Source organism: Astyanax mexicanus, chromosome 4 (genome assembly GCF_023375975.1).
Source record: "Astyanax mexicanus isolate ESR-SI-001 chromosome 4, AstMex3_surface, whole genome shotgun sequence".
NCBI classification, from domain to species: domain Eukaryota; kingdom Metazoa; phylum Chordata; class Actinopteri; order Characiformes; family Acestrorhamphidae; genus Astyanax; species Astyanax mexicanus.
In genome coordinates, this window is record NC_064411.1 from 2,665,302 (window position 1) to 2,671,948 (window position 6,647).

Here is a 6,647-nt window from a genome sequence, read left to right on the forward strand (position 1 = left end):
ATTAACTTTGATTTAGAACTTCCAGTGCAACTGCAGATACAAATTACACCCACTGTCATCAGATCGGATGTTGAGGGATGAGAGGGCAGATTTACAGTAAGTGCAGGTATAAAGATTTGCTTAAACAAACAAAAGAAAACAGAAAGCAAACACATATAAGAGTAACGTAAAACAAAATAAACAACACTAAGAAAACTCAACTACAAAAGACAAAAAAGAAAACCAAGCAGATTCAACACGGATAAGAAAAGAAGAAGCAACACACAGGGAGACTGGGAACGCCTGGGGAGGTTAAGGAGGGGGCGGGGTTACAAATGACCAAAGGTTAGAACACTGAAGACAGGGCGGAGCAAAGGCAAAGACAAAGGTGGAGACAAGACAACAACGAAACAGAGGCATGTGCTTAAAGAGAAGGAAAATAAACAGAACAAGAACAGAAGGAAGAACTAAACCTGTGGATGAACTAAGACAAGGGGAAGGAACACAGGACAAGACAGGTGGACCGGACCAAAGACTGGACATAGGACATGAGTGGGGACAGGACAGAGGGCTAAAATAGAGACTGGACAGGAGAAATGGACACTGGACAGAAACAGAGACTGAATAGGGGGCCAGACACTGGACAGAAAGCCAGACACTCAACAAGAACTGGACAGAAGGCCAGAAACTGGACAGGGACAGAGACTGGACAGAAAAACGGACTGGACAGGGATGCAGAATGGACAGTAGGTTGGACATTGGACAGGAATATGCTGTGGGCAACACTGATATACTGATATATAGCTGAACTGATTCTGATATATTTGGAGTGTATAAAGTGTTACGGAGGTACGGATGATGTAGATAACGCTAGCTAATCGATGGACGGCGTGTGGGCGGATTCTGAGCTAGCTGGACATGTCAGAGCGCTTATGCTAATGCTAAGGCTAATGTGGATCGTGTGAAGGGTAGAGTCTCACATCTGTGACACTTTTTTCCCTTCTATTATTAATTCTATTATGCGGAACTATGGCCCTTGTTATTGGCGGTGGCAGGTCGTTTTTCACGCCGGCGTGGCTAATGGGAAAGATCAATGCACGCTCACGAGCGCCGCCGTAATCACACCTCCACCGCCGCCGCGCTAATTGTCTATTATGCATTTTTAATGCCTATTTATTGGGCTAATTCTGCACAGGGCTGCAGCTCTAAAGCCTGGGTTTTAATTGATGTGTTATCTTTATAGCTGTAATTAAACTGAGAGGAGTGTATTGTGGTGGGGGGGGGGGGAGGGGGGGTTGGGGTGGTTGAGCTGGTAGAGGCAGGGGGTTCGATTCTCGGGGAAACGGCTCGGAAGGCTAAGTGTTCTTTACGGGGGAGAGAGTTTTTCCATCCTCCTCGAGATGCTTTTCATTTCCGCAGGATTTATGGATGAAAAACGAGCTTCTTGTATTTGGCAGAAAAAATAACTACATAAGTTGTAAGAGGGGTGAGCTCTCTCTCTTTTCTCTCTCTCTCTGTCTCTTTTTCTCTCGCTCTCCCTTTCTATAAATATTCACCAGGCAATCACCTGCTGGAGAGGATTGCTTCTCAGCTCACGGTATCCTGGGAGCGCGGGAGGAGGTGCAGAAGTGATGGGACGGGGAGGGAAAAAAAAAGAAGAAAAAAGAAAAAAACAGAGACAAACCTGCCTCTTACTATAAAGCAGAAACCAAAACCTCATCCATCCTTTCTTCTGAAATTCTTTATTTTAGAAACTGGTGCATTGCTGTAAAGATTTGATTGTATTCAGACACAGAGGTCAGAGGTGAGGTCAGGTACTGTTCTGGATATGCCCCCCACTTTAACCCATCCCAAATGTACTGTATGGAGCCCCATCAATCCAAATGCAGCTCAGGCAAAAAAAAAAAAAAAAAAAAAAAATCCTATGCAGAGTGTTTAAATGCGTTCTATTCTATTGGCAAAAATTTGAGTGATGTTTTAATCCATTTTATGAGAAGCAACAACTACTCAACTAAATAAAGAAAAAAAAAATCGGTCAATCAGTCAATTTAAAAAGAAGAATTTCAAGAACTTTAAAAGTATCCTCAAGTGCAGTCACTGCAAAGACCATCAAAACATTTATGATGATGGAAATGGCACTCATCAGGACCAGCCTAGGAAATGATGGAAGAGCGAGAGTTTCCTCTGTTGTACAGGATGAATTAATCAGAGGTTCCAGCCTCAGAAACCACAAGTTAACAAACAGCTCCTCAGATAAGAGCATCTAAATACTTCGCAGAGTATTTTCATGATGTCATTTCTGTTCTCTGTCTCGTGTAGCTCCGCCCCCTTGTTACCTGGTCCCAGGTGTTTCCTCTCCCCGTACCTGTGTGTTTAGTGTGTATTTTATTGTTTTAGTGTCCTTAGTGTCAGTGGTTGTACATCCTATCATCAGTCAGGTTACGCGTTCCTTCGTTTCAGTGTTTTTTGTTCTGTTTGTTCCGAATCTGACCTGAAGTATTTTGGTTTGTTTAACACTGTTTTTAAGTTACTACATGATTCATTATGTGTTCCTTCATAATCTGATAGAACACTTTACTATTCAAAAACTATACAAATAAAAAAAAAACATTCCATGAGAATGTGTTTTTTAAACTTTTGACTGGTACTGTGTATTTCGTCGCTGTCCAATGAAAAGCACTTATCTCCAAAACAGCAACTTTACAGGAGAGAGAAAAAAACCTTGTAAAATTTCAATGGAAGTCAATGTAAAAAGAGTTCATTTCAGGTCATTTTGAAGAGTTTCTATTGGTCCGTTCGTCAAGGAATTTCGGCACTGTGTAAGAGACAGTTTGTCTGTTCAAATTATGTAGTAAACTTAAAATCGACAAAAATGAAGATTCGTGTTTTTCATTGGACAGCGGCGATATTCACAGATATTATTTACAAAATAACACATAGTGAGCTAGCTAGCATCTACAGCACTGCTAACTTTAGATTAGTGCATAGCACTGTAGTTACATAAGTGACACATTCTCACCAAAAACAAAAAAAAAACAAAAACAGAACTGGATTTTTTTTACAGTCCTGTGGATGTAAAAGTGATAACCATCTAATAATTCTTATAAAGCGTTAGATTACAGACTGCCACCAGAATGTAAATCACTTTTTAATATGAAATAAATCACCTACATTTGCTTTAATATCATGTTTCTTTTCCAAATAGTAATAAAATGTTCCTACAGTTGAAAATCTTTTCCAATAGTTTTTTTAAAATCCTGAAACAATACAGCAGTGCTGTTTTATCAGGTAATTTGATAAAATTTATTATTTCGATGCTATAAAAGCAGAAAACAGAAGCTACAGAGAAAGAGAGAGAGAGGGAAAGCAATAGAGAGTGACTTTCTCAGCATCGGTTCTTTCTGAAGCTCTGCAGATCTGCCTCCGCCTGCTGATATCTGTCTCAGCTGATAAGCCCCCATTCACTCAGCTCCAGACCCCTAAATGCTAAACGCTGTGCTCCGTATCTCTGTGCTGCTGCCTGATTTTACACAGCGCCAGCCAATAAAACAACCAGCTTTATGTTTGAGTTAAATGAACATTGTTGTTTTATTCTATAAACTACAGACAACATTTCTCCCAAATTCCAAATAAAAATATTCTCATTTAGAGCATTTATTTACAGAAAATGAGAAAAGAAGCAGAGCTTTCAGACCTCAAATAATGAAAAGAAAACAAGTTCATATTCATAAAGTTTTAAGAGTTCAGAAATAATCAATATTTGGTGGAATAACCCTGGTGGTTTTTAATCACAGTTTTAATTTCATTCATCTTGGCATCGTGTTCTCCTCCACCAGTCTTACACACTGCTTTTGGATAACTTTATGCTGCTTTACTCCTGGTGCAAAAATTCAAGCAGTTCAGTTTGGTGGTTTGATGGCTTGTGATCATCCATCTTCCTCTTGATTATATTCCAGAGGTTTATGAAGAAGAGGCAATTTTCAAAAAAACGTTTTTTACTGTATGTGATGCTTAAAAAAGTAATCATACATGGAAATCAAACTATTGTTTTGCATTTTTTGGCCCTGTTTTTACAGGATGTCTCATTATTTATATGAATTAAGGTATGGGGGAATTGGGTACCTATTAGATCATCGTGTCATTTAGAAAGATTTATTTCACTTTTTTTTAAGACACCCCGTTGCCCTATTTTAACGATCTATAGGCAAGCCATCAATTGTGCATCATGCAGTTTGATTTAGGGCGGCGTGTCAGTGTGTCTTTGTTATCGTAACGACAGGAAAAGTAAACCGTGTCCTGCTAAAAAATGCTAAAAAAGTCATGTACCAATTCTCTTAATTAAATAATCATGGGTGTGGTTTATTTTGGGCGTTAGGGTTAAGTGAAATAAACCGATCAGAGTGTCTTAATCTTGCTCATCATTCTCTTTAAGAGTAGATCAGGTGAGCTCTGTCTTTGGCGGATTGCTATTGTAACGGTGCAGCTACCTGGACGTGTTCAACAAACTCTTCTCAGCAGAGGAAACTGAGCTGCTGGTTGACGCTGGTTTTATTTACTATTCTGTTTATTGTTGATGTAAAAGTTGGGTTTGTGCACTGTGTGTTCATGTGTTACCGAGATAGCGATGAACGTCTGACTGTTGGCGTCTGTCTAGGTTGTATTCAGTCAGTGGAGCTCCTTTGTTTTCTGTTTCCAAGATAAACAAGATAAAACTCCAGAAATGTACCTGAACACACCTCATTTCATTTCCAGAACACCACGCCCATCAGTGTAGATATATTCAGAAGATCTGCTGCTGTTTAAACCAGACAGGAGGACGGAGTAAAAATGAACTGTTGGTGGGGTGTAAGATAGAGATGAGCAGATGCTGGTTGTATCTGTTTTTGGTAAATGAAAGATTAAAGTAAAGATATAAAGTTATAAATGAATCTTCATCACGTTGCATCATCAGTTCTGAAGCCCTGCAGGAGGAGTCGGACTGACCTTGCTCTGAAATGATTTTCTATAGCTGGAATTGAAAACAGGCCAATCATTAAAGACGCTCTCGGGCTAAACAAGATCCTAATGAGCATCAGGCTCAGCGCTGGAGAACTCACCTAGACTACTGAGATTTTATAAGACCTAAACGTTACCTAATATTTTATCTCATATAATTAATCCCTAATATTATTTAAACATTGAGCTCCATTGGCTACCAGTTGATTCATTGAGCTCCATTGGCTACCAGTTGATGCTCGCATCAAATTCAAAGCTCTTACAATCGCCTACAAGGTGATGACAGTACAGGCTCCTTCCTACCTGCACTCGCTCCTGAAGGCTTACGCTACCTCCCGGCCGCTGCGCTCCTCCAATGAACGTCGCCTCGCTTTACCAAACATTCACACAAAGCAATCCAGACTGTTCTCATACAGAGTTCCCCAATGGTGGAACAAACTACCTTCCACTACCAGATCAGGAGAATCTCTCGCTATCTTTAAGAAACTCCTGAAGACAGAGCTCTTCAAAGAGCACTTACTCTCCTAACACCTCTAACTAACTACCTTCTACTACCAGATCAGGAGAATCTCTCGCTATCTTTAAGAAACTCCTGAAGACAGAGCTCTTCAAAGAGTACTTACTCTCCTAACACCTCTAACTAACTACCTTCCACTACCAGATCAGGAGAATCTCTCACTATCTTTAATAAACTCCTGAAGACAGAGCTCTTCAAAGAGCTCTTACTCTCCTAACACCTCTAACTAACTACCTTCTACTACCAGATCAGGAGAATCTCTCGCTATCTTTAAGAAACTCCTGAAGACAGAGCTCTTCAAAGAGTACTTACTCTCTTAACACCTCTAACTAACTACCTTCTACTACCAGATCAGGAGAATCCCTCACTATCTTTAAGAGACTCCTGAAGACAGAGCTCTTCAAAGAGCACTTACTCTCCTAACACCTCTAACTAACTACCTTCTACTACCAGATCAGGAGAATCTCTCTCTATCTTTAATAAACTCCTGAAGACAGAGCTCTTCAAAGAGCACTTACTCTCCTAACACCTCTAACTAACTACCTTCTACTACCAGATCAGGAGAATCTCTCATTATCTTTAATAAACTCCTGAAGACAGCGCTCTTCAAAGAGCTCTTACTCTCCTAACACCTCTAACTAACTACCTTCTACTACCAGATCAGGAGAATCTCTCACTATCTTTAATAAACTCCTGAAGACAGAGCTCTTCAAAGAGCACTTACTCTCCTAACACCTCTAACACACTAACTACTTCTAACCTCATTTCCTTCTTCCTCTCCTTCACTCCTCTATCCTATTATTCCCCTTTGACCTCCTTTTATCCCTATCCAAAGTTGTTTTTACCTTTAAACTTATTTTACATTGTACTTGACTATTGTAAGTCGCTTTGGACAAAAGCGTCTGCCAAATGTAATGTAATGTAATGTAATGTAATGTAAAAACATAAGTATAACATGCATTAAACCCCAACAGTAAAATTCCGTGATTAAACCCATTAATGCACAGAAAATACACAAAAACAGAAAAAAAAGAAAGCAAAGACTAGAAAAATCCAAAAGCAAATAATTTTCAAAAAGCTGTAAAGAACAATAAAGTAATAAAGTATATTTAAAAATCTCTATTTCATATATTTGTTTTTGTTTTGAATTCTTTGA

The 6,647-nt window shown here is 39.4% G+C and overlaps 1 long non-coding RNA gene across 2 annotated transcripts; it reads right to left on the reverse strand.

Moving 5' to 3' along the window:
- Positions 1 to 5,202: 5,202 nt before the first annotated feature.
- LOC125801616 (uncharacterized) lies at positions 5,203 to 6,384 on the reverse strand. 2 transcript variants are annotated; one of them, XR_007438823.1, is made up of 3 exons: positions 6,124 to 6,384; positions 5,520 to 5,608; positions 5,203 to 5,416 (listed from the first exon to the last, which is right to left on the reverse strand). It is a non-coding gene; the product is annotated as an uncharacterized LOC125801616 (long non-coding RNA). The 2 variants fall into 2 exon arrangements; XR_007438822.1 differs by lacking the exon at positions 6,124 to 6,384 and adding an exon at positions 5,712 to 6,047.
- Between the last annotated feature and the right edge of the window lie 263 nt (positions 6,385 to 6,647).